The sequence below is a fragment of the Panthera onca genome, chromosome D3 (assembly GCF_046562875.1).
Source record: "Panthera onca isolate mPanOnc1 chromosome D3, mPanOnc1 haplotype 2, whole genome shotgun sequence".
NCBI lineage: Eukaryota > Metazoa > Chordata > Mammalia > Carnivora > Felidae > Panthera > Panthera onca.
Genome location: NC_138350.1, coordinates 73,130,382 through 73,157,541, shown reverse-complemented (window position 1 = coordinate 73,157,541; position 27,160 = coordinate 73,130,382). Strand labels below are relative to the sequence as shown.

General features: G+C 43.0%; 1 long non-coding RNA gene across 3 annotated transcripts in view; it reads left to right on the top strand.

Moving 5' to 3' along the window:
• Nucleotides 1-26,350, top strand: part of LOC144613944 (uncharacterized) — a 38,966-nt gene extending 12,616 nt beyond the window's left edge. Inside the window, exons 2-3 of one of the 3 annotated variants that reach the window (XR_013551445.1) lie at nt 16,875-16,994; nt 26,207-26,350. This is a non-coding gene — a long non-coding RNA (uncharacterized LOC144613944). Of the gene's footprint in view, nt 1-16,874; nt 16,995-17,273; nt 17,426-26,206 lie in introns of those variants that run through there. The other 2 variants (XR_013551444.1, XR_013551443.2) reach the window with 2 other exon arrangements.
• The last annotated feature ends 810 nt before the right edge of the window (nt 26,351-27,160 follow it).

Here is a 27,160-nt window from a genome sequence, read left to right as displayed (position 1 = left end):
GCGGTCAACACTGCAGGGCCAGCTTTCGCTAGACATCATTTTGCCAAGCCCTAGCGCTGCTAGTTTAGCTGATGAAATCTAAAGCATTCAAGTCAAATAAATTGGATTACCACCTTTGGATTAAGATAAATCATTTCCCCAATTTTTGGTCTGTTTGCTTTGGCTGAACTTGAATCCTGCAAACTCTGCTTTTGATAACCACACCAAAGCAGCAGGGAGTGAGCTAGCAGGAGATGTGACAAAGATTGAAATAGAAAATACCTAATCAACAAATAACCTTTTAGATTTTTTTTTCTAGATGCTTTAGAACTTGGAATCTGCCTGTAATTGCAGTCATTACCGATGACCCAGGAACGCCATCCTGAATCAAATAGATTTGGAGATTAATGACAGATTTGTGAGGAAGGGAAGATATTGCCAGTAATTCCTCTGTCTGGCCTTCACAAATTCAATAAGCTTTCCCATGAGGTGGATAGGATCATAAGGTGTACGTGCTTCTAACCTAGCCAAGTGTGGGTGTGCCCCGCTCCCATTCAGCTTCCCTTGTTAGGGGAGAAACTCTGGTCTGGCACCACACAGGCAGTTAGAAAGCTACTCAGTGATTTGACTTGGGGCCTCTGGTGACTCACTTTTATAATCTGTGGTGTTGCAGTCATTCAAATATTGTAAATTAGCTAGCAAATATAGCCTCAGTTCTTTGGTGGCTTTCAAACTCTGTGGTTATCATCATTGCAATCATAGCCTTCCACAGATTTTCCGGTAGTTAAGTGAATGACACCAGTGGTCTTGTTCAGGGGTGACCTAAAGTAGCGCATTCTGCAATTGTGCAAATTGCTGACTTTCTTCTTATTTGTGCTTCTTTTTTTGCTTCAACCCCCATCCTGAACATCACTTAGATGCATCTTTGAAGAGACCAACACACTTGTCCTCACGACTTCTGGGCCAGTGCCTTACGATGACCCATTCTCTTTTTCTGTCCTATGCCTGATTTTCTCTCAATTATGCCCTCAATTAATTCATTAAGTTATTAATGATGGCAAATAGTTTAATCGCTCCTGAGAGTAGTTGCACTTACAAAACTGTTTTCTGCAAAGAAGTAAACCTCCGTTCATGCAAGTTGGGGGTGACGTAGAGAGGGAATCATTTGGGGTGGGGAAGGAGTTTCCATTATCCCTCGAATCGTGTCATTTACTACCCTTTACTCAGTACTTAATTGCCTCTTGGAGCACGTGGCTGCTGAGGTCAGGAAACCATTTGGAGGACATATTGCCACGTTGGCTTTTATGAGGTCCTTGTTTAAATTGGATAAAATATCACGTTCTTTAACTCAGGGAATACAGGCAAACCTATCCTTGCGAAGTTTAACAGAGCGAATCTCAAAAGGAAATTGAAGCCAGTAAGGTGCTCAATGCTGTTGTAGAACAGACTGATCTGGGTGCTTTATACTCCCCTTCATGTTCTGAACCCAAAAAACACAGGCACAGAGCCATGTACGGCCATGACAGGAGTTGGGTTTTTTTTTCTAGGAACTCTTGAAAGTCTTTTTCACTCAGGAAAAAAAAAAAAAAAAAGCATAGGCTAAAGAATTTAATAAGATGGAGCCTTTATTTAGAAACAACATGTTTTCCTGTGAACACAGCGCTCCCTCAGAAAGAAGCTAAGAATGGACCTGCACAATTATTTTCTGGCAAAGAACCAATCACATTTGGAGACCTGAACAGCTGAACGCAGAGTGACAGCTGAAAACGACAACATGTTACAAAGATCAGAGACATTGCTGAATGCTCCATTTTGAAGTTTGATCCAAAGACCCAATTTATGTCATGTTGATTTTATTGAAGAGAGGAGGTTTTCTCCAAAGGCCCTTTCAGCCCTAACCCCTTCCCCTGCTCTTTTGCCCCTTCAGTCCCACAGGATTTTCAATATCCCTGAAAGGTATTTGCCCTTCAGAAATAAGCCCAGCAGTGCTTAGGAAGGCATTAGGTACTTCTCCAAGCTTCCTGCCCCAGAACTGTAGTTACGAGCAGGCGGTCGCCTCCACCTTCTAATAAGAGGATATATTTCTCATTGTGCCTGATGGCTGCTTGTCAGTTCTGGGTTTGTTTCAAATATTTATGGCTTGTCCAACGTGAAAGAGAAAGCAAGGACAAAGGAGATAAAAGTTTTTTTTTTTTAACTGCTATTTCAATGGAAAAAAAACATATTAAATACATGGAATAATGACATGAGAGACAGTTTGGGGTTAGGGTTCTGGGCTACGGAGGCTGACTGCTAGGATCTAAGTAGTGCCCATTTTGTGACTGTGGGCAATTCATTTCTTGAAGTCTTTGTCCTCATCTATTTTTTTAAGTATAATAATCTCTACCTCATAGGGCTATTATAAGGATTAAATAAGTTTAAAATGCCCTCTGAATGGAAACACTTAATACATATGAGGTAATAATATTAAATGTAAGCTGGCATCGTTCAAAGTATAACTACTAAAATAGGAGATGAGAGGCTCTCAAAGGATACAGAGAAAGGGTGATGCAGCCAAGGATAATTAAACAGAGGTGTAGATTTCGTCTTTTCCAGATCTCTGTCCAGAACCAAGGTGTGAATTTGCTGCCATCAGTAAGGAACGAATGAATAGTTTTCTGTTCCCCTTTTGTATTCTCAGGTTAATTATTTTACATATGTATACTTTCAGAGCCCTTTGAAACCACGAATGAATATTTTGGCATAACCAGGCCTTCACCCTATTCTCCTTGTTCCCTCCTTCCCCACAGTTGGCGGGTTAGCATCCCCTGTTGTGCGTGTGGACCGCCGGCCAACTTTCTGCTTCTGTGGCTGGCCTCCATCCGACCCAGTTCAATCCAATTCTTCAAATAACATTGGAGGAAAACACTTTACTTTCGGGTGTTTTATTAAATTCAGATGCATCGTGTTTACTGAGTTTCCTATTCTAATTCTAGGATCCAGTTTAAAAGATCCAACTGGTATACCATGACACATTCTCACATTTTCAAAATAGCCCAGAGAATGTAGTGGAAACCCCTAATTAAAATGACTGCATCACAGTTTATAGCCTCTTACAATTGACACCTTTCCTCCCTTGCTCATTACATTTCCTCTGCAGTTCTGTGCCCCACAATTTGTAGCCTACACACTTCTGGAGTTTACATCCATTTTGAAGGCATATTTGATGAGTAGCTTTCCTTTGCTCTGACCCTAAACCTGAAGTGCATAACTATTTTGTATCTGCCATAGAAAACACGAGCCCCACCGCCACCCAGCAATTCTACCGGACAACCTGAAGTCTCCATCCTAACCGAGCAGCCTTCCAGATAACGACGACATGTGATCATTTGACTAAGGAGAATCTGAAATGCTTCACTATCAATTGCTTCTCTGTTGTTGTTTTAATCAACAAAGCCTGCATTCACTTACTTATCTTCTGGAACCCCTAATTGTCCAATATGTGCAACCCAACTTTCGAGCTTCCATTGTCACTGGTTTCCCTAACCAGCGGTTCTAAAGAATCATTCAATTATGGAGAAATCACTAGCTCTTTGGGACTTCTGTCCCATGGCGACAATCTACATCACTTTGACTCTGAGGCAAGTTTTCAAGATGTTTTATCTTTGTTTTCAACAGGTTTCCTGTGGGAAAGGCTGCTGAGCTATGGAATGTATTCACCCCAAGTGAGAGTCCTACTTGAGGGACATAGCAGTAAACCCAATTTGCAAATAAGCCATGGCCATACACGTATCTTTCACACAGATCGTTTTTTAAATAATAACCAGTTATTTGCAAAACAAGCTGGTACAATTTCCTGGTAAGATCAGTTTACAGAATTCTATCAGCTGTTGCAAGAAAAGAACTGAGCAGCAAAAGGGGTTTAAGATGTATCTTATTACTCTTTGTTAGGGAGGGTATTGAATTTGGTTAAAAATCAGTCAACTCATTTAGAAATTACATTGCAGACAGATAAATGCAAAATGCCAGACGGTGGAATTGAGACTTCATTTGACTCAATGAAAAGTCCACTCTGACTTAGTATTCTTGTCCTATTAAATGTTACATACTTGTATTTTTTTTCTCTCACTTAACAGAGTTTTGCTGTTTTATGAAACATAAAAGTTCATAAGGCTCTTTAACCTTAATCTTATTTAGAGGATTATTTTATATAGATCTATTCTTGATTCTCACAGCCTCTATAATAACAAAGTGTTCTCAGTTGAGTAATTTCCTGGTACCACTAGTCCTAGGACATAATGAAGATATACGGCCGTCCACTTGTCATTTAAATTAATTCCACTTTTTATTTATATAATGTCTTGTATAGGAAACTGATTATACCTCAAAAAGGTTCCTAGCTTGTATCTCTTCCTTCCAAGACCATAGAGAAACTCGAGTGATTGTATTAAGCTAAATAATACTTCATTATTCTGCTATTATAGAAATCACAAGGCAGAGATAGAAACACATCAATAATCCAGTTTCGTCAGCAAATGAGCTATTCCTTGTAAGTGGTTTTGTCAAGAAACAAAGTGTACCATATTATGAGTTTAAAAATATTAGTATTAATCATTTGGCATAGAAATCTCCTTTAAAAAAAAAAGCACTGTAAACTTCTAGGCTAGTCTGGCAGGAGATTGCCACTTAAAAATCCCATTCTTAGGATGGTTAGAGAAAACCAGATGTTTCGGGAAAGAAGAAGAGAGTAGCTCTGGGACGGGCTGGCCCATGGCCATGTGTCACTCTGTCCTCATGTGCTCCTGTTTGGGACACCCTCTTTACTTGAAGCCTCTTTTGAGCTTTGCCCCTGTGTCCAGGTGATTCAGCTCAGTTGTTTGGGTCGCTTGAGTCTCTTGCCTCTGAACTAGAGCTTTCCTTGACTCATGGTGCCCTATCTCCTAGATTGGTATTGATCATGCTGAGGCGGTACCTTGCCAAGTTGACCTAAGGAAATTCTGTCATGAATTGTCTTCTGGGAATTCTGGCTCTGACAGCTCATGATGAATCATTGTTATCCTCAAAAACATACATATTCATATACATAGGTATGCATATATATTTTTCCCCAGAAAATAAAAACTCCATGCTGAAAATAATATTATCTGCCATTATTGAATTAGCAAGGTCATCAGCACCGTGCCTTCTCTGTACTAGAGCATACCAATGGCCGTAGGCACGTGGAAATGTGTCCTCTGGATGTTAGTCTTCCCTTAGCCCCAGATTGCTGTAGCAACCTCGCCCTCAGTTGGCCTGTCAGCTATCAACTACTACTGATACAATCATATCTTCAGCTTCTCAGTGACCTTTTCTAAAACCTCATCTATTAAAATAACTTAGATGCTTTTTTCGGCATGCAATTCTACACATTTCCACATGGGTACGTTGGCTAACCAGCATCACAGTTAGGGTACTCCAATAGAATCCTTTGTGCTCTTTGTAGTCAGACCTTCCTTTTACCCCTAAAGCCCAACACCCCAGATCTGTTCTCTGTCCTCACAGTTTTATCTGTTGGAGAATGTCATATAAATGGAATCATACAGTCTGTCCGCTTTCGGAGTCATACCCTTTCGCCTAGCATGTTGCCTTGGAGATTCATCCGAGCTGGTGCATGTAACAAGTCATTTTTCTTTATTACTGAGTAGTATTCCATCAGAGGAATTCCATCAGTTTGTTATTCATTCCTCCATTGAAGGGTACTGTGTGTAGGGGTTTATATGAAGTAAATTTGCTTTCTCCTGGGATTGGGGGTCATATGGGAAGCATGTGTATGTTTCAACTTTTTACAGAACTGCCTGTTTTCCGGAGTTGCTATCCTGCTTTACATTTTTACCTGCAGTGAATGAGAGATCTAGTTGCTCTGTAACCTCCCCATGGCTCGGTATTGTTGCTACTTTTTATTTTAGCCATTCTGATGAGTGTGAGGTAGTATCTCGTGGCGGTTTTAATTTGTATTTCCCAGCGGCTAATGGTGATGAGCATGTTTTTATGTGCTTACCTGCTATCCATGTACCTTTAAAAAAATTCTTTTAAGTTTTGTTTATTTTATTTTGAGACAGAGAAAGACATCATGAGCAGGGGAGGAGCAGAGAGAGAGAGACAGAGAGAGAGAGAGAGAGAGAGAGAGAGAATCCCAAGCAGGCTCCACGTTGTCAGGGCAGAGACAGACACTGGGCTTGAATTCATGAGCTGTGAGATTTTGACCTGAGCTGAAATCAAGAGTTGGACACTGAACCTACGGAGACACCCAGGTGCCCCCATGTACCTTTTTTAGTGAAGTGTTTCTTCAAATAATTTTGTCCATTTTAAAGATGATGTTGTATATTTTATTATTTCTGAGCTTTAAGTTTCGTTGTGTATTCTGGATAGAAGCCCTTTGTGAATATGTGATTTGCAAATATTTTTTTCTCAATCTGTGCCTTGTTTTATCATTCTCTTTACAATGACCTTCACAGAGTTTTTAATTTTGTGGAATTGTAATTTATTACTTTCTTCTTTGTAGATTATGTTTTTGGTACTGTATCTAAGAAATGCTTGCCAAACTCAATGCTATGAAATTTTTCTTTTATGTTTTCTTCTAAAATGCTGATAGCTTTGTGTTTTGTGGTTAGGTATTTGATCTGTTAATTTTTGTATAAGATGTGAGGTTGTAGTTTGAGATTTTTTTTTATGTATGGATGTCCATTTGGTCTGATGTTATCATGGCCCTCTTATTTTAATATTTGCATTCTCTTGAGATACAGAAAAACAGATAGCCAACCTTATTAGAATAGCTCATAAGGACAGAAGCTTTGTAATATGTGTTATGGTAACTCCATGGTATTTTCTGTTTTGCTGCTCTTTTTAGATTGAACTCTGGGTGGTCAAGGGTGACCTATTAAATGATATCTGGGTAAGATATCACTGTTAAGTAAAACCAAATCACCTAAGCTGAAGTACTATTTCAATGCAACCCAAAATACGTGACTGCTGATACGTGGATGGTGTTTACAGACTGATACAAAATTAGTGACTTATTTGCACTTCTTTCCTACGATTGTCCATTGGACCTATGTGTTATTGGCCCATCCATTAATTCACTTAACAAGTAATTGTTAAACACCTACTGTGTACATGGTACTAGTCCAGATGCTTGCGAATCATTAATGAGTAAAAGCAGACACAAATCACCCCATATGAGGCTTATATTCATATGGGTAACAAGTATGTACTTATGTATGTGGGGGCGAGTGACCATATATCATTAATTTGTATTAACAACTTAATTAAAGATGTATAAACTAATATAAAATAAGGTACTATAGTGATAACAGTGAAAGGTCTAAATCATACATTGTAAATAAGACAGTTTTGCTATTTTCAAGGGCTTAATAAAACAAATGAGCTCTAGGCAATGTCTTTTAATTAATTAAGTAATTAATTAATTAATATTTGTTCTTAGTAATACATCCAAATCACCATGCTGGTCAATAAATAGTCATATATATTTACAATTGTATAGTAAGTATATTGTTTCTCTATTCTTTTTCAGACTTGCCTGTGTGTGTGTGTGTGTGTGTGTGTGTGTGTGTGTGTGTTGGGAGTTGATATTGATGGAAAATAGAGTACACATATAAGTATGATGCTGTACATGAGTGGTCCAGACAGGAGCAAGGAGAGTTCAGAAGTAAACCTCTGGATGCTGACATCCAAGGCCCTGCCTGTTAGGTTCCATGCAGTGGTTAATAGCAAGGCTTTCATTCTTTGTTTCTGAAATATTTTCAGTACAAACACTTTCAAATGTGAAGTATTAGAACAGGGTTAAAGATCCCTAGGTAGCTGCCATTCAACTTCAACAGGTTCAAGCGTTAACAGCAAGGATTGGGGAGTGAGATGCATGTAAGAGTAAGTCTTCACTTGCTGACTGGGTGACTGAGTCTAGTCACTGACTCTCTCATAGCTTTAGATTTCTTATCTGCAGAATGGAGTTACTAATGCCACCCACAGTGTGTGTGTGAGGATGAGAAGAGATAATGAAAGCAATGTGCCTGGCCCAGGGTCTGTTATGTGAGAGAGGGACTCGGTGCATACAGTCAGCTTTGCCTCCTCCATGGTCCTGGAAGCTGGTTTCTAGCACCACAATTGTTTCGTGTGTTCTCCACTGGACTGGGGACACCTGGAAGGAAGGGTGTGTGCTTTCCATCGGCCCCCACCCTGCCTGGCACATAGTATATAGTCAATAGATATTTATAAGCCAAAAACTGAGCAGTTGGGTAAGATTTCACAGGAGAGATATTGAGAGATGTTGGTGTATGGGAAAAGTATTCCCAGCAGGGTGCATCAGGAGTGGCAAACTCTCACATGTGCTCACAAAAATGATGGCTCTCATACTGGCAAGGACTAGAAGAGCAGAAAGATGGGTTGGATCTATTGCTTAGACCCAGGTATTTCAACATTATGTAGATAACGGGAAACCACTGAGGTTTTCAGAACCAAGTTATTTTTAGTTTGTGTGGCTATTGTCAGTATTTAAACATATGTTTTGGAAGTATCTAAAGAGAATTTTACTTTTAAACAGCGTTAGGGGTTGAATTGTGCCCCCCCCCCAAAAGATATATTTATGTCTTAAGCCCCGGTACCTATGCATGTGACCTTATTTGGAAATAGGGTAAATGCAGGTGTAATCAAGTTAAGATGATGTCATCAGGGTGGTCCTAATCCAATATGACTAATGTCCTTATAAGAAGAGGGTCATTTGGACACAAAGACACTCAGAGAGAGAAGAGAATGCCATGTGACAACAGGCAGAGATTGGAGAGGTGTAGCTGCAGGACAAGGAATGCCAAAGATTGATGGCCACCAGCAGAAACTGGAAAGAGGCAAGGAAGGATCCTTCCCTATTGGTTTCAGAGAAAGGAAGTCCCAGCACATGCCTTGATTTCAGACTTCTAGCCTCCAGAACCATGAAAGAATAAGTTTCTATTGTTTTAAGCTACTCAGTTTGTGGTACTTTGTTAATGGTAGTTCTGGGGGGAAAAACAGTTTAAAAGTTCTCCCTGGAAATATGGTTGGCATTATCAGTTTGCATAATGAATATTTTACATAAAATCTAAAGATAAACTTTGGTTCCATTCCCTGTTGAATGGCCTCAAATGTAAAATTAAGAGAGGTCTTAATTAAACGTCAATAGGAACACATGACCAAGAGTTGTAGATCTGTCACTCCCTGCACTGGGTATAGCTGTAGACACGCAGTGAGAGAATTGCACACAGCAGTAGAAATATTAATATATGCACTTTTGGGCCCAAAGACAAAAGTAAAATGTAGGAACATCCCTTCTGGCTCTCCTGCCTGCCAGATCCTCTGGACTTTAGGAAGCACGTCTAGATGCTGTACTTTGGAGTGAGAAGTGAGCTCTGTGTTATGACAGCAGGGCTGGGGACGATTTTGGAAGTGAATTGTGATAGCTCAGAGAGCAGGAGAGGGTGGGGCATGCACTGCCAGAGGGCTTGGACCCCAACCAGGTCCATCGTCTCACAGCCCAGGTGCCTCCCCCAGCTCTGCTTAGAAGCAACCAAAAGGATCACTCCAGAAGGAATTCACAGAATGCAAGTGGGAATTCCAACAGCTTCCGAGTAGTTAGGGGCATGTAAGTGAAGAAGAGAATTCACTTCGAAATGGCTAAAATAATTTGTGTAGTGACTAGAGACCAATCTTTTGCAACCCACTATGGAAGGTCTTATCCATTCTCCTGAGACTAACATTCAACATCAGAGATGTGCATATAGTGGAGTTGACAAAAATAAACAGAATGCAGCTTGATGTGTATAGCTCTTGTCAACTGACCACCACAGGGAATGGCACACTGGCCATATCAGCAATTAGTAGAGGCACACATGTCCCCTTCACAGGTTTGTTATGGGCACGGGAGCTGTCCACGCTCAAGGTGAAAGTGGGGAGGCGAGGGAGGCCAAGGAATTTTATGAGCAGGGACAGTTCTGGCATTGCATGATCAAGTGGCTCTCAGCCTTGGAGACTGCCAGTGCCCCTGGGTTGCAGGGAGGTGCTGGGGAGCTTCTGGATTGTTCCCAGCTTCTAGACATTTGTAATTTTCCCCATGAACAGCAGAGAACAGGTTTGGATCTCAACCCTACTCAGTCTTCTTGGGGTTGCAACTTCTATTTTGTCTCTAGCAACTGGGGGAGACTCCTTCCATATAATGGGTGTGTCCCCAAATTCATATAGTGAAGTCTCTGTACCTCAGGATGTGACTTTATTTAGAAATATGGGCTGTCGAAGATGTAATTAGTTAAATTAAGATGAAGTCATTAGGGTCCTTGGGTGGCTCAGTCGGTTAAGCATCCGACTTAGGCTTAGGTCACAATCTAACGGTTCATGAGTTGGAGCCCCACATTGGGCTCTATGCTGACAGCTCAGCACCTGGAGCCTGTTTCTGATTCTGTGTGTGTGTCTCTCTCTACCCTTCCCCAACTCATGCTCTCTCTCTCTCTCTCTCTCTCTCTCTCTGTCTCTTTCCCTTGAAAATAAATAAACATTAAAAAAGAAAAAAAGATAAAGTCATTAAGGTGGGCCCTAATCTAATAGGATGATATCCTAGTGAAAAGGAAAAAGTTGGCCACAGAGACATGAGCAGAGGGAGAAGGCCATGTGGACTTGAAGCAGAGATTGGGGCGCCGATTCCACACATCAAGGAACACCAATGATTGTCAGCGAGGCACCAGAAGCTACGAGACAGGCACAGAACACATTCTCTCCCACAGCCCTCAGAAGAGACCGATCCTGCCAACACCTTGATTTTGGACTAGTAGCCTCCAGAACAGTGAGACAATAGCTGTCTGTGGTTTAGGCCTCCCGGTTTGGGGTACTTCGCTCCAGCAGCCTGGAAAATGAATGCACTCCCCATTATTAAGTATGAAATCAGACTTGGGGAACAATAGGCAGAGAGTGGGCTGGCAGCGTGGAGGCACAGATCTTGGGTCCTCCCCAGCGGGGTTGCAATGGAGAAGTCTGGAAGGCTGGCACATGCCCCACCCCCTCCAGGGAACTGACACCACCAACTGCCCTCGACTGTTGTTTGCAAGCACTCCCTTCCAGTGCATGTCGTCACAGCCCTGCAGGGCAGAGGTGACGGGCGAGAGACCGAGGGGGCGAGAACGCCGGGTCACACACACACAGATGAGACCTGTCGACCAGCTCCTTTGAAATTTAATCAGCGACTTGAAGCCAGGAAGCTGCAGACTTTAATTCCCTAAGGGATGATACATTAGGATTCCAAGTATATCAGTTATTCTAAAAATAAAAGCAAACATGTGAAGGAAATAAATTAATAAACAAACTAGCCAAGTTTTCAGGAAGAGGCTGCCGCTTTGCCTGCCTTAGAAATCTCGTGTCCTCACCAGAGCGCCCCTTCTCCCCTAGCACAGAGTGGGGCATCAAAGCCTTTTCTTCTTTCCTTTCTTCCCTCTTTTGTTTTTCAACCTCCATTCTCAGTTGCTTCCTTCTACAGATGCGATAACGCAGAGCCTGACACTAATGTGGTGCTTAACAAATGGAAGCTTCAGAAAGGAGGATTCCTTCTTCCAGCTTCCTCTTAAGGGCCCTCTTTTTTTAAAAAAAATATTTTTATATTTACTTTGAGAGAGAAAGAGAGCATGAGCTGGGGAAGGGCAGAGAGAGGGGGAGAGAGAGAACCCCAAGCAGGCTCTGTGTTGCCAGCTCAGAGCCCGACCTGGGGCTTGAACTCACAAACCAGGAGCTCATGATCCGAACTGAAATCAAGAGGTGGATGCTTAACTGACTGAGCCACCCAGGTGCCCCAAGGTCCTCTTATTTTAAATATATGTAGGTGTCTTAAACCTCAAGGAAGTCAGAAAATCAGAGGTGACAGGCCCAGTTTTATTTGTTTTTTTTTTTATTTAAAAAAAAATTTTTTTTAACGTTTATTTTATTTTTGAGACAGAGAGAGACAGAGCATGAATGGGGGAGGGTCAGAGAGAGGGAGACACAGAATCTGAGACAGGCTCCAGGCTCTGAGCAGTCAGCACAGAGCCCGACGCGGGGCTCAAACTCACACACCGCGAGATCGTGACCTGAGCCGAAGTCGGATGCTTAACCGACTGAGCCACCCAGGCGCCCCCAGTTTTATTTGTTTTAATGAAATGTGATTCGTTGTCAACATTCAAAGAGAAGATTATATATATATATATATATATATATATATATATACACACACACACATATATATATAATTTCTACATTATATATAATTTCTATATATAATATATATATTATATATAAAATTTGTGTGTATATATATGTAAATATGTATATGTATATTTCCGACTCTAACTTCTCTGGAAAAATTGGAAAGTCTGGCCATGCCGGACCCACATTTCAGCCCAGTCACTTCTGGCTGGAGCTCAGCAGATGTTACCCTCTTTGGACAAGGCATGTGTGTTCTGTCATCTTGCTGTGGCCCATCCTGTCTTTTTTCCTCTGGACATCACAAAACTCTGTTATGGCTGGGGACAGCTGGCTCGGGGGACAGCAGGGATGAGTCCTTGCTGTGAATTTGTGCTTCCTTCCAACTCTGCTTCCTCTTTCCCGTCTTCACATTATTTCCCACATAGCTTTATAATTATCAAATTCAATCTAAAACTGTTCGTGTTGAAGAATAAACCTGGCTAACATTTACATTAACTGGGTATTAGTAGCGTTAGCCAGAAATGGCTGCTTATGTCGAATTTGGCACAATAAACCAGAAATCTGCAACACTGGTATTGCTTAATTAGAATCACGACAGACCCGTGCCTATTAATACTTTGAGCTTGTGGTTGATGCTTTCCTAACACTAATTAATAAGTCAATATTTCCTTTTAAATTACATTTTCTCAGCCAGGTCTCTAGTGACAGAATTGGACTGTGACTGATGCCATAAAAGAAAAGAATTAATTTTTATTAGCACTTCACAGTTTGCAAAGCTTGCAAAGTTCCTCTGTGTGAGTATTGCACTTGGTGTTAGCTGCCTGTCATCAACAACTTGGCTTTGGCAATGATGTGTGTTGGAACCTCAGCAGCAGCAAAAAGAAATAGGCAGGAATTGAGGAATGATTGTTTCTAATACTGTTCTGGAAGAGGGGAAGCAGAAGAACATATGTCCCAAAGAGGGGATGAGTAGTAAAATGCAGCTCAATCCACGGTGATTGAAAGTGTCAAAGGCAGTAGATGGGTTTCAGCCATGGTGATGCTCATAGGTGAATGGAATTTAGCGTCCTCCCTAGAGAGTTGTTCATATGGTTTGAAGCGGGATTCACAGGGGGTGAAAGTGGACAGAGACACGGAAAGCTAGGAAGATTGTCAGACTTCCAACCAAATGGTCTTCTGGGGGCTAAAAAGAAAGGCTCTCTTCCAAGTGTAGAACTGGAAAAGTTTAGGTATTCAGTAAATATTTGTTACAAGAGCAGATTCATAGATGTAGCCTTGCTACTTACCAGCTGTGTGATTTGGGGAAAGTCATTTAAATTCGTAGGCAGCGTTTGGTCAGGAAAACAAAAGCCAACTTAGGTACTTCAAAAAAGTTTCATACAGGGAATTAGAGGCTGGGAAAACAAATATCAGTAAATACCGGGGCTGTGGAGAAGCTGACTCCAGCTGACTCATCTGAAGGGGGTGGGGAGATTCTTTGGAAGCCGCCTGGAAGCCACAGGCAGAACCTCCCACCTGCAGCCTGCAGCCTGCGCCTTGGCTGGGTTGCAGCCGTAGGACAAGGCTTCTTCTTTTTCATCTTCAGACCCCGCACAAAGGCCTGTCCTGCGTAGAATCTAGTGTGGGACCTGTTGGCTCAGAACACTGGGAAACTGGGTTTTTACTTTGTGAACCTGGCTACGGAGTGGAGGGGGGGAACCTTAGAAAAGCAGAGACTATTCTATCAAAAAATAGTATCTGGTACACCTCTCTGGGCTTTAGTTTCTTCATCTGTAAAATGGGAATGAGGCTCCCAAAGGAGTAAAATGGTTGCAGAGATTTTTTTATTTGTGCTTAGAACAAAGTAGGTTCTCAGTTATTGATAACCTCTACTCTGGAGCCTAGAGCACTGAGGAAAAAAACAAAATAATGTCCCTAAGAACCACATGGCTTTGCCTGAAGAGGCTAAGCACACAGATTCTGGAGTCAGGAGCCTGGGTTTCAATCCTGGCCTTATTACTTAATAGCCAGGACCAGTTATGTTTCAGTTTTATCAGGTATAACATGGGTACAATACAGGTACCTCCCTCTTAGTGTTGTTGTATAAATTAAGGAGTTCATATATGTAAGTAAAGTGCTTAGCTACTTTCCTTGAGTTCTCACTACTTGTTTTCCTAAAACTTTTTTTTAAAATTTTGAGGGCGCCTGGGTGGCGCAGTCGGTTAAGCGTCCGACTTCAGCCAGGTCACGATCTCGCGGTCCGTGAGTTCGAGCCCTGCGTCAGGCTCTGGGCTGATGGCTCAGAGCCTGGAGCCTGTTTCCGGTTCTGTGTCTCCCTCTCTCTCTGACCCTCCCCCGTTCATGCTCTGTCTCTCTCTGTCCCAAAAATAAATAAAAAAAAAAAAAAACGAAAGAAAAAAAATAAAAAAATAAAATTTTGAAATAATTTTAGACTTAAAAAGGAGTTGCAGATATGTTATAGAGACTTCCTATGGGTCTTCCTTTCGGTTGCCCCTAATGACATCCTGCACAACCATGGCGCAGTGATTCAACCTGAGACAGTAGTTTTGGAACAGCACTATGAACTCACAACAGACTTCACTGGAATTTCACCCATGTCCTTTGTATCCCACCCACCCCCAAGATCTAATCAAAAGACCCTATTATGTTTATTTCTCATGTCTCCTTAATTTTCTCCAATCTGTGATGGTTCCTTAATCTTTTGCTTTTCATAGCCTTGATCTTTTTCAAGAGAACTGGTCAAGTATTTTGGAGAAAGTCCCTCAATTAGGGTTTGTCTGATTTTTTTCTTGTGAACAGATTCGAGTTATGTATTTGAGGAAAGAATATGGCAGAGGTGACACGCCTTTCTCCGTGTATCCTACCAGGGGTGCGTGTGTCACTATGTCTTGCTACTGGTGAAGGTGCCGTTGATCACATAGGTGAGGTGGTATCTGCTCGGTTTCTCCACCTTAAGCCATCATTTTCCCTTTGTGTGTAACAAATGGCTTGGGGGAGGTACTTGGAGACTATGCCAGAATTCTGGTTCTCCTTAAACAGTTGCATGCTGGTATTAGCATTATTACTGTGGCGTTCTGAGAACGATCATTCTTTCTACATTATTAATCAGAATTTTCTTATAAGAAAGAGTTGTCCCTTCTTTCCCTTGTGTTGGTTTATTCAATCATTGATTTCTATCGATATGGACTCATGGATATTTCTTTTAGATTTTGGGTTATAATACAATATTGTTGTTTTTTACTTGTTCAAATTGTTCTGGCTGTGGCCATTGGAGCTCCTTGACTTGACTCTTGAGTCCTTCCAACATGCCCCCATCCTTTCTGAGCACTTCTTTGCCTTCTGACACCACTGGATATTCCAGGTGCATCTAAGACTGTCCCTGCCCCAGGCCTGGAACCAGCCGTTTCTCCAAGGGGTTCTAGTTTCTTTTATTATAGAACGGTGTTTAGAAATCAAGATCCGAAAGGGCGGTGGTTGGTTTTAATATATCTTTATAGTTTTTTTCCTTGGATTTCAACATTTTTCTCTCCCTTGGTCATTTTGGTTTATCTGACATGCACATGAGCTTACACGAGACACAGAGCTGCACACAGGCCTTCTAGTCTGGAGGAGAGTCAGACACACATGCAACTAATGCCCAAACAAGAAGTGAATGTTGCACATAATCTGAGCTGTAGGAGAAGCATCCTTTAGAGATGGGAAGAGGAATCAGGGAAGGCTTCATTGGGTGGGGGTCGGGGGGAGAGATCTCTGCAGAGATGCTTGAGGAAGGATCACTTTCCTTGGGTAGAAGTTTGGGGGACAGTGTGTCCTGGGATCCAGGTGCACAGACTGTCTGCAGGGCAGAGCCCTGAGGCCCGCACACCTGGAGGTGGTTGGGGTAAGAGCGAGAGGGCTGGCAATTCAACCCAGGTCCTGGAAGTCTGGCTCATCCTTGCTGAGAATGCCAAGAAGGCGAGGTGCCGACCACCTCTGACGCAGACCCCCCGGGCAACTCGAAGCGTTTGCAGTGTGCATTCTTGAGGTATGGGGTCAGAGCAGGCTTGTGGCTGCTTGCCATACAAGAGGTGAATCCTCCAATCTCTGTTCCTGTCCTCTACTGTGGCCCACTGCCCGTGCGGCCATCCACAGTGGGCCCTTGCACTACCGTGTGGGACATGGGGTGCATAGGGTATCTGTGAGAACAGGAACACATGGAACAGGAACAGGAACAGGAACAGGAACTGCTTTTGCCAGAAATGATAAAGTCCTTTGTCTCTGTCCCTGGGGACTTGATTCTTCTACCAACAGCCATGAAATGATAACAAGTACTTATAAGCTTAGACTGGGGTAAAATCCCAGACCCTGCCCGGTTCTTGATAAGAAAGGGAGCTCAAGTTGAGAAGACAGGTTGCGTTGAGAAAGCAGGAAGGCTCTGGAACCTGTTTGGCTCTCAGGTGTGCTCTGAGTGGAGAATTGCACTCCTGTGGTTCCTCTCTTCCCCTTTCTCCAAATGAGCCACTTTTGTTCACGGCTCAGGTAGGATGGCACACATTCATTATGTGTAGTTTTTTATGAAGCGTCTTATACCTGAAGATTTTATTGCCTTTCCACATCTCTGTAGTGTTTGTGGGTTGAGGACAACAACTGGCAAGAAGGTTCTGTGTCAGTCAAATCTTCGTTACTAATTTTAGGTTGAATAAAACTGAGGGCATGACACAGGGCATGGGTGCCCACCAACTGGATGCAGCTCGAAGAATCAGAAGCAACTTTGCTGATGCAAGAAGTTGGCACCATAAAGCCCCGAGAGCACGGTGAGTCACCGAGAGGTCCACAGGTCAAACGAGGCGGCCAGGAAGTGTGACATTTAAAGCCAGGAACAGGTCAGAGGCCGGGCATACAGATAAGAACCAGGACACAAATGCCAGGTTAAAGGCTAGATGCAAATCCCAGAGCTGCGTAACCCTGGAGAGCCAGGAGACCTGAAAGGGCAAGACAGGTTCAGGGCAGGGTGAGCAGGGCTTGGGGGGGACCTTGGTAGCAGAGGTGAGTGCCCAGCCAGCAGGAGGGTAGATGCTGTGTTTTTTCCCCAGGCAGAGCCAGTCCCCACGTGCCACTTGAGCAGGGCTACAAATGGCGGCAAGTTGGGAGTGAGGAGACGGAGCCCGCATTTTGCAAGTTAGTCCTGGGTTAACTCACGCATGCGAAGACAAGATAGAAAAGAAGCTTTGAGGATGACATCTTATTTTTGAGATGCTATAATAGATTTTCCTAGAGGAGAATAAAAATATAGTGCGTCTTTCTTAGTGTGTCCTCATTAAACCCTGGGTCTACTGACATTTATACTTTTCAGCAAATGCATTTGCCAGCAGATCAGATCCTGATGATCTTTAAAAAAAAAAAAGATGCTATTGTTGAGAACAGTGTTGTTCAACATCATAGCACTCGATACCAATTACATCCTCCAGATACACATGATAGTCTCTCTGAAATGTGAATCAGGCAATGGAATTAAAGATATGTTTATAATTCAAAATGTGAGATAATGGTTTCAGGGAAGCTGACAATGTAGAAATCCGCTTCTAAAAAAGGTGCAGTCTCGAAATAGACACATGCTCCCTCTGTCCCCTCTGTCCTGGCACACATAACCCAAAATTTGGACCGTCACATTTGTAGCTCATTTGCATATGTAAGTGCCAGTTGGCAGTATTTTGAACACTTCAGCAGCTCTCCGTGCATCCGTTTTGAGTTGGGACTGCTACTGAAGCCCTGTTTCAATGTGTTTTGTTTTTCCTGCCATTTCAAAATGAAGTCATGAGCATGGGACCTCTTCCAAGAAGGTCCCGAAAGTAACTTTCTTCCACCCTCTTCCTGTCCTATGTCTCATATCATTCCATATCTCCGTCAAACTCTCACTAAAGGTCTTGTGGCCACTTCGGTGAATTCCAAAATGTCCAACAGTGATTTGGGGCAACGTTTGGGAATTCACCCAAGGAAGATGAGTCTCAGGTGACTCTGAACATTTTTGCTCCTGTGAGCATCATGCAGAGATTTTAGAAGAAGGTGAACACGGGCTAGCTGGGGCGAGAAGAAAGGAAGACCATACGCATTGCACTTTCCCTAAACCTCCAGCTTTTCCCCTAATTTTCCAGCTAATTCCTTTGTACTGAGATAAGTTTCATTTCTTCCCTTCTCTTCCTTTCTTTCTCCCTCCACTGTCTTCAGCTTTCTTTTCTCCTCCAAGAATGCATCCATTAATCGATACACACGTTTGGCTGATTGGCATGTGAGCACTGTTGGTTTGCCACCAGAAACAGTCACAACTATGTAGCCTTTGCACAGGATAATTAAAGGACAGGATGATTTTTCAGCTTCATGTTTACTTTAAATTTTTTTTTTCTTTTCTTTGTAAAGCTTCATACCCTAACAGTTACAAATGGGAATACAGGGAGACGCCACTCACCCCTGTTTCCAAAGCCACCTACTTCCTCCCTCCTTCCCTGGAGGGAATCATCGGTTTTCTATCATTTCATACAGATATTTTATCCATATGTAAGTGTTGCAATGGAAGGTTAGCATGAGGCACCAAGAAACAACACTGGCTGCATTCAAAAGGAGGTGCCAGATAGTTATGTCAGTACATGAAGCTCGGTGCCTTGTTCTAGGCAACAATTCTATTCGTGCTTTAATAAAAGGTGCTTTGTGCTTTGAAAGTCAGAAAATGTGAAGACCAAAGGTAATTTCAGGATGCAGGGAGGGGAGATATGATACTGACTCTTTAGGGGCTAGAGAACCTTTATTGTAGTCTCTGATTATTTTATCCAGATAAAATAAGAGGGAGATGGAAATTAAGGGCAACTGGCTAAAGTGCTTCTTCTTGAATTATTGTCCTGCTACTAATACCAAAAGTCAGGCAGGAAACCCAAATCTGGCTATGAAGAGTCAGATCAATGAATAGGCCTCTGAGCATTAATGTGCATAAATGTGTCTGCGATTCACCCTGGGGAGTCTTGATAGAATGAAATTGCTAATTTAGTTGGTCCTGAGTATAGCCAGAGAGTCTGACTTTCTAACAAGGCGCTAGGTGCTGCTGGTGCTCCTGGTCCTTGGACCATCCTTTAAGTACCTAGGACCTAAACAGAACACCACGTCCAAAGACTCTGTTTCCATGAGTTTAAGATAGAGCTGAGATCTCTGCCTTTTGATTTCCTTCCCCACCTAGAAAGGTAATTCTGATATAAGGCGACCTCAGAACATACTTTGGTAAACCTAGCTCCCATATCAGGGATTTTCTTGGCCTTGTGTGAAAAGAGAGGACATGATCTTAGAGGAGAATAGAAAAGGCACGGGGAGGGGTAGGATAGAGCTGTGGGAGGATGTCCATCAACATGGGGGTGGGGGTTGAATCAAGTGTATAGTCTGCAACTGAAATGTACATTTGCTTGTCACTAGTGAGAAGACTTTTTTGGAAGCAGGATCATGGGCCTTTACTTCATTGGGCTTTGAGATAGTAGCCCCAGAGAACGTCACTCAATACATTATTCCTTGAATAATCCTCAACTAATTCCTCAACTAATCCTCAACTAATTCCAATGAATCCCGAGGGAGTTCTGGTCCCAGTGTGCAGAGTTCTATGGGCTTCCTGGCATAATCCCATCCCAGGCCACTTGAGATGCCCTCACTAAGGCTGAGTTTTTTCCTATGGTCAGATTTGGCTTTCAGATGTAGAAGCACAAATGCTTAAAGAGAAATGATTTTCAACACAGTCCGCACCTCTACTCGGGCTTTCAGTAGACACTGGTTCAGAATCGACCTGGCCTTTGCAAAATGAGTAAGTCATGTATGTCTCTATTTTCTGGAAAACTGGGCTTTTTCTGTAAACTCAGGCCCCTCTGAGAAGGCTTCCCAAGACATTTCCCCACTGGCAGCCATGGACACAATGCAGATGTTGGGACTCTGTGAGGCACTGGGTCAAGCGTCCACTGGGCGTGAGGGGAGAAGGACGGACGAGGCTATAGATGACGAATTTGGGCAGGCATCTCTGCCTTCTGGGTACTGAGACCCCTGCCTTAGGGCCTCTGTGTAGAAGTGGCTGCTCGTTTCTCATCATGACTTGCCAAGCCCCAGCTGAATAGGGCAAGGGAAGTAGCCTGGGTTGAATTCTTTGCTGCTTTGTGCCCCCTTGTGTTCAGCATGCTGCTTTTAATCATAACAACTTGACCACACACAAACCCCCTATGCAGACAAGGAGGGATGAAGTTCTCCATAATTGTGCACCTGCCTTTGCTAATGTAGGAAGTGAAAATAACACAAATGCGCTCCAGCCCACGCAGCACAGAAACACCAGCCAAAAAAATCCCCTCACAAAATGCCACCGAGACTCCCATTCAGCCCACACCCTCACACAGGCACAGCAGCTGAGCACCTGGCATGTGGGACATCACACTGCACACCTCACAAACCGCCTTGCTCAGGACAAGAGCAGGAAGACTGAGGCATCGACACCCAGCACATAGTCCTTCGAGTTTGCCTACTTTATTTAAATCTTACAGCATCTCTTTGGAGGGGTAGTCAAGGCATTAGTACTTTCCATTATAGTCAAGAATATATAGTCCAGCTGTGGCAATATGCCTAGTGTCCGTACAGAAAGGAGAAATTTGGACATAGACATGCATGTGAGGGGGATGCCATGTGAGGACGGAGGCAGAGATCATGGTACTCAGCAACATCAACTTACACACAATCTTCCCTCCCTACTCCCAGAGCACCCTTAACCCCACTTTTGGCACTTATCCCCAGACTGCATACATTTCTGTGCTGGTTACAATCACTGTGTAGCAAACTATCCCCAAACACAGAACCTTAATATAGCATGCATTTTATTATATCTCCTGGATTCTATAGTTCAGGAATTCAAGCAGGGCTTACCTGAGGGATTCTTTTGTTCCTTTTGGCATTTACCAAGGTCCGTAAGTGGTTCTCGCTGGCAGAAGGCCTGGTCTGGAGGAACCAGAACAACCATATGTATCTGGCGTTTTGGTGGCTTGACTGGAAAGTGGGGCTCAGCTGGGAGTGATAGTTGAAGTCCTTTCATGTAGCATCTGCAGCACGATGGCTGCCTGTTACTCAGACTTGCATGGACACTGGCTTCCCTCAGAATAAGTGTCCCATGAGAATGAGGTAGAAGTCTCACGGTCTTTTAGGACCTGACCTTGAAAGTATCATTTCCATCATAGTCCAAATGGTCAAAGCAACCACAGAGGTCTACCTAGATTCCAGGGGAGGCTTCAAAGACCTCAGCTCTTGACGTGAGGTTAATCAAATAACGTGTGGCCAAAAACCCAGCAACTAACACTCTACCTTTCCGCCTCTTGAGTGATAGAGAAAATAAGGAAAATCTCAACTTTTTGCCACCCTCTACTCCTGTGTTTCTAGGGCTCAGACAGAGATGGCAGGTGTGAGGTATCCCCTGAGAAACACTCACAACCGCCTATTTGCCTGTTCTAAGGTTGAAACCACATTCATAGAGATCAAAGTCCTGGCCCATGCAGTGTCCAGCTCCATGCCAGGAACCTCTCAGGAGGCCTAAATGGAGATGAGAAGGGGTCGACAGGACCCCTTTACAAGTCAGCAAGCTGGCAGATGTTTTTTGTCTTAGCCGTCATCTTCATGCTTCAGCAATTAGCAGCCTCCCAAAGATGCTCACCTTCAGTATCTCCTAAAGGCAGCCCTGAAGGAAGCCCTCACCTGCTGTATTTGCTGCCTACATGAGACTCAATGACAGGCTGAGTAGTCTGGAAGAACAAAAATTCTGGAAGAATTGGTGTCCTTCAGAGCACACTTCTCCTAAAGCATCAGCTCTATGAACAAAAGGCGTGAGAAAAGGGAGCTGTATTTTCTGTTTGCTCTTTCGGCCCTTCCATTTGCTATTCCCATCTCTCTCTGCTCCTAACCTCCTCCACCTTGCTTAGTCCCCAGGCTGTGTGGATTACCTGTGAAAGTGACTCTACTTGCAGAAGTTTAAGTTTAATGAGGCCTGTTATACCCAAAGCATTCTGCCACTTACTTAACCCTATAATACAAGGTACACTAGACAAACAGATCACATGCAATTGTTACTTAACCCCAATATCATAATTGTGTGTGTGTGTGTGTGTGTGTGTGCGTGCATATGCTCCTGTGAGCATGAATGAGTGAGAGAAAGAAAGGAAGAAAGAGAGAGAGAGAGAGAGAGAGAGAGTCTGAAGTCATCACCTAGCAGGTCAGTTCCTTGAAGATAGGAACTATATGACGTTTAATTTTGCCTTCACAAAAATCCATAGTAATGTGGCAGAAAGTAGGCCCTCACCTTATATTTGTAGGAAAACAGAAGAAGGAAGTGAAGGATTGGTCAAGCCAGCCTGAATTTTACATCCCTTGTGGGATTCCTAGTAGAGTCCTGTGAATACGCTTGTGTACATATGGTGGAATATGGCACAGGAGTGAAAAAGACAGAAGTTGAAGCTGGGAATCTTGAACTATAAAGAGACTGACCAGAAATGAGTGGGTTGGGGGTTAGGTCGCCTATGTGAGCTTTGGCCATAAGTGATAGGAACAGGAAGGGGAATGAGTTCAACTGGCCATTTCTAGCATGGAGAGATTTATTAGGTGCTCAAGCTCATGTACTATTTAAGGAGATGCAGGGAGAGACTGTCCATTTTGGGCTTCCCATGGGGGAAAATTTTGTTTTTTCTGCATTATTCAAAACTCACCAGCCACGTGTCCTCACAAGCCTGCATTCCAGCTGTCCACAAGGTATCTCTGTTCTCTCACCTCACCGCCATCTGCCTGGGCCTTCAGCTGCAATGTTCTACTGTGACTGTTCTCAAAAGTGCACTGATCAATTGGAAGTCGAAAATGGGATAAGTTTTCCTAGTTTTGATTCTTCTAGACTCCATCATTCAACAGCACCCCATCTATATTTTTTTGAAAAAAAAAAACTATTTGATTATGTAAATTATAGCTGCTCATTTTCAGTTGAAAAGCCCATTACTCCAGGGTAGTCAGCTAAGTAACGTCAGGACATCATCGTTTTAGGAAGATGGATGTTAAGGTGGTGGCAAAGCTGGGTGGGGTAGTAGACTGAGCTGGGAAAATAGTCAGGAGGCCTTGGTAATAATTCAGTTGGGAGGTGCTAACAGCCAATATCAAGTGGACACAAAAGGCGTTTTGAGGAAGAATGGACAGTTTTAATGAAGAAGAAAAAATGTATGTTGACTGACTAGATAAAGGAAAAGAATCTGAGATGGTTTCTAAGGTTTTGAGCAGCATGATTATGATATTACAGCTGACAGAAACTGAGAAGTCTGAAAGGGAATTTGGTTTGGGGGAAAAGATAAGGGTTTGTTTTTGCATATGTTAGATTAAAGGTGTTCCGGATAAGAACTATTACACGTGGACTCCGGGTTGGTGGAACACACGAAACTTGAGCTTCCCTCCCCTCCTTCTGTATCCAAGGAGGAGCCCGGATATGGTCAAAATCATAAGCAGACTCAGGCATTTGGCGTAAGCATGCTAAGGGAGGAGTGAGGTGGTTAGTGCTCTCTCTTCTGCATGCAAGGACCGTTTCCTCTTTGAATCGTCTCTGTCTTGGAACTGTCTCTCATGCAGCTGGTGTGGTGAGGCAGGCGTTGGAACTTTCCCTGCTATGGAGGCATTCCATTCTATCTTTAAACCCTTCCCACTTTAGAAACCCAGAGAGGAACCAGGGCAGGGCCTTCCAGAAAGTGGGGAAGGTGGGGGGAGTCTCACCCTGGCTTTTTTCTTCCCCTCCCAGGCCTTAAATAAATGGACAAAATTAATCTTTATATTTGACATATGGTCCAGAGGTGGGAGGCTAGGTGGGTGTCTGAGTTCAAACTTCCAGCTGTACATAATGCCCCTTTGCCTGGGGAGGCCATGGGAGGGTCAGTCCACAATGGCAGGGGGAAGGATGGTAGTCAAAGACTTGAACCTGGACTTTTTTATGACCAATGTATAATTCTGCTGGTGCATAAGAGAGCAGAAAGGTGGGGATACAAAACTCCAAGTTACTCATGTTTAGAGGATAATCCAATACATAAGTGTTAATGGAATAAAGCAAAATATATTGAAATAGGGTACACAAATGCAGAAGCATTGTACAAGCCCACAATTCCGCTGCTAGAGTTACCTGACCACGATGGACATGTAGGCTCACAGAGGATGTCTATAAGATTGTTTTTAACAGGCCCATACGTGACAGTGAGAAGTGGAAGCAACCCAAGAGTTGACCAATGGTGGACGGATTAATGAATCATGGCTTATTGTTCAAGAGGATACTAGTAGGCAGAGAGCATTGGTAGGCGATAACTCCAAACAGCATGGCTGAATCTCGCTGGGGTAACACTGAGTAGATGAGATCAGACTCAAAGAAGTGCATCCTTGTGTGATTATTGAGGTCAAAGACAGGCCAGGTTACGTATACTGTTAGAAGTCAGCAAAGTGGTTGCCTTTGGAATGGGGACACAAGGGGCTTCTGGCATCCTGGGTTTTCTTTCATTTCTTGATCTTTCATTTCTTGATTCTTGATTCTTCTGGCATCCTGGGTTTTCTTTCATTTCTTGATTTCTTTCATTTCTTTCATTTCATTTCATTGCTTGCTCCATAAGTGTGTTCACTTTAACATGTTTTGAGCTGAATGCTTACGATTCAAATGTGTATATATGCTATACTGAGATAAAATTTATAAAAAGAAAACAAGTCAGAGGGCAGATCTTTGGGCAAAGTTCTCTTTTAGAAGCTAATTATAGGAAGGTGTACTAGAGACATCATTATTAAAGTAGCAGAATTGCTTCATTCAGTTCCACGAAGGCTAAGAGGAAGCCTTGTGAAATAGGTAGCTACACAAAAATGTTTAACTTACTAAGTCCAAACACAGGATTAATGAGATCAAAAGTGAGGCACCAGTCTGGAAAATACATTTACAGTGATAAGGAATTGGATCACGCAATTTTGCAGGCTAAGTTCAGATCGAAGAGAGCTGATGTTATGGTTTCAGTCTGAGTCTGAGGCTAAAGGTGGAAGACAGATGTCCCACCCCAAAGAAAGTGAAGCAGAGAGAAGGAATTCTTGCTACTTGGCCTTTTCTTCTACTCTGGCTTCGATGAACAGGATGAGTCCCATCCACATCAGGAAGGGCAATCTGCTCTACCCAGACAACTGATTCAATCTCATCCAGAAACACCCTCATAGACATACTCAGAAATAATGTCTAACTAAACATTTGGGCACCCCAAGGCCCAGTCAAGTTGACACATAATATTAATCATCACAGCTATGTCTAAATATAAACGAGCAAAAGACATGAATGGGGGATATGAATAGCCGATATGGCAGATGCCATTGCAACCCTCGTGCACATTTGATGCCATTCAAATTCATGGCAAGTCAACAGAGTCGGAAATAGAATTTTTTCCAATGTCAGGGATGAGGAATTCAGGGTTAGAGGTATTAACGAACTTGGCCAAAGTTTGAATGTTCGAAGGGGCAGAGTTTCTTAGAAAGATAAACTAAGCACAGAAAAAGAAATCTGAAACTTGAGCTCGGAAACCATAGGCTCACAGGTGAGATGATTCAGGAATATAAAGCCATGGGTGAACACAGGCTTTCGACCAGATTTTGGAATCTCAGAATTGGGAATGGAGGAAAGCTTAAGGCAACTTGAGGGCGCAGGTGTCCAGAGAAGCAAGTCTCTTGGAAGTTGAGAACAAGTATAAGTAAATAAAATATCAGGTGACTTTGCAGCAGGGAGCCTACCTTGAAGCTTCCTCTGCTAAGAGAAAACAGGAGCTGAGAAAAGTTGCACCTGTGATGGATGTAATGCATTAGGGAAACGGTTCACCTCTGGAAGTGGAGGGAAGAGAGGGGCAATGAAGCTGCTGGCTGAACATCCTTTGCTGTCTGAGTCAGCCAGTCCCTGGATTAGTGCAATAGTGCCTTGTATTCTGCAGAGGACTCTCTCTTTCAGCTTAACATCACTGCTGCCAGCAGGTAATGCAGAGACAGCTCCAAGATCAAGAGTAATGATGACATAAATGGAGCAGATGTGACTCCTCGGGGCCACAATTGGCCCTCAAGTCTTTGGAAGGACAGGTTCGGCGATCTCAGCAGCCTCAAGGTAATGAAGGACCCATTGAACAGTGGGGACGGTGGCCATTTGAAGTTTACTCTGGCAAAGGCAGTGCACAGTGGGGCCCATGTCAGCTCAGTCTGCCCAGTCTGCTATTCTATTTCTTAAGGCACTACTAGGCTTACACAAGTTTGGGGGCCATTGGCCTACGGCAGTGTCACGGCCAGAGTCAAGGTCAAAGACAGTGTGAATAAGTTGGGTTACACTGGCATAATATTAATACGTGCATTAGACTCTTATAGCTCCTAAAACATACCCATGTACACTTTTGGTTTTTTTTTTGCTTTTCATCATTTATAAGTTTTCATGTAATAAGCAATGTAGTTTCTGTAAGAACATGTGAAAAGCCACAAAAATGGAATTGAATTCAGTTGGTCAAAACTTTTTCCTCTCCGTGCCATCACTCCACTGGATTGCAATATGCTTAAGCCAGGGGCCATGTCTTTTGCACTTTGGCATCTCAGCACCTAATGCAATGCCTGGGCTCATGAATAAGCCATTCACGACACAGGGTGTGTACTAAGTTTGGTTGGCTCAGTGGGTTAGAGTCCACCTGGCTGACTGTCATGCCAGGCCACCCCAGAGTGGGACTGCACAACTGTCACCTGAATGGCTGTCTTGATCCCGTGGAAAAGCCCGAGATGATGTTGATACTTTTGTAAACATCACTGCTCATTGGGCCCTTCCTAACCAGGTCTTTTAGTGTGTAAATTTGTCTTACAGTCTTCAGACGATCTACCTCTCGTTAAATTTAGATAGAAAATGGTATACCTTTAATTAGGAATCCTTAGT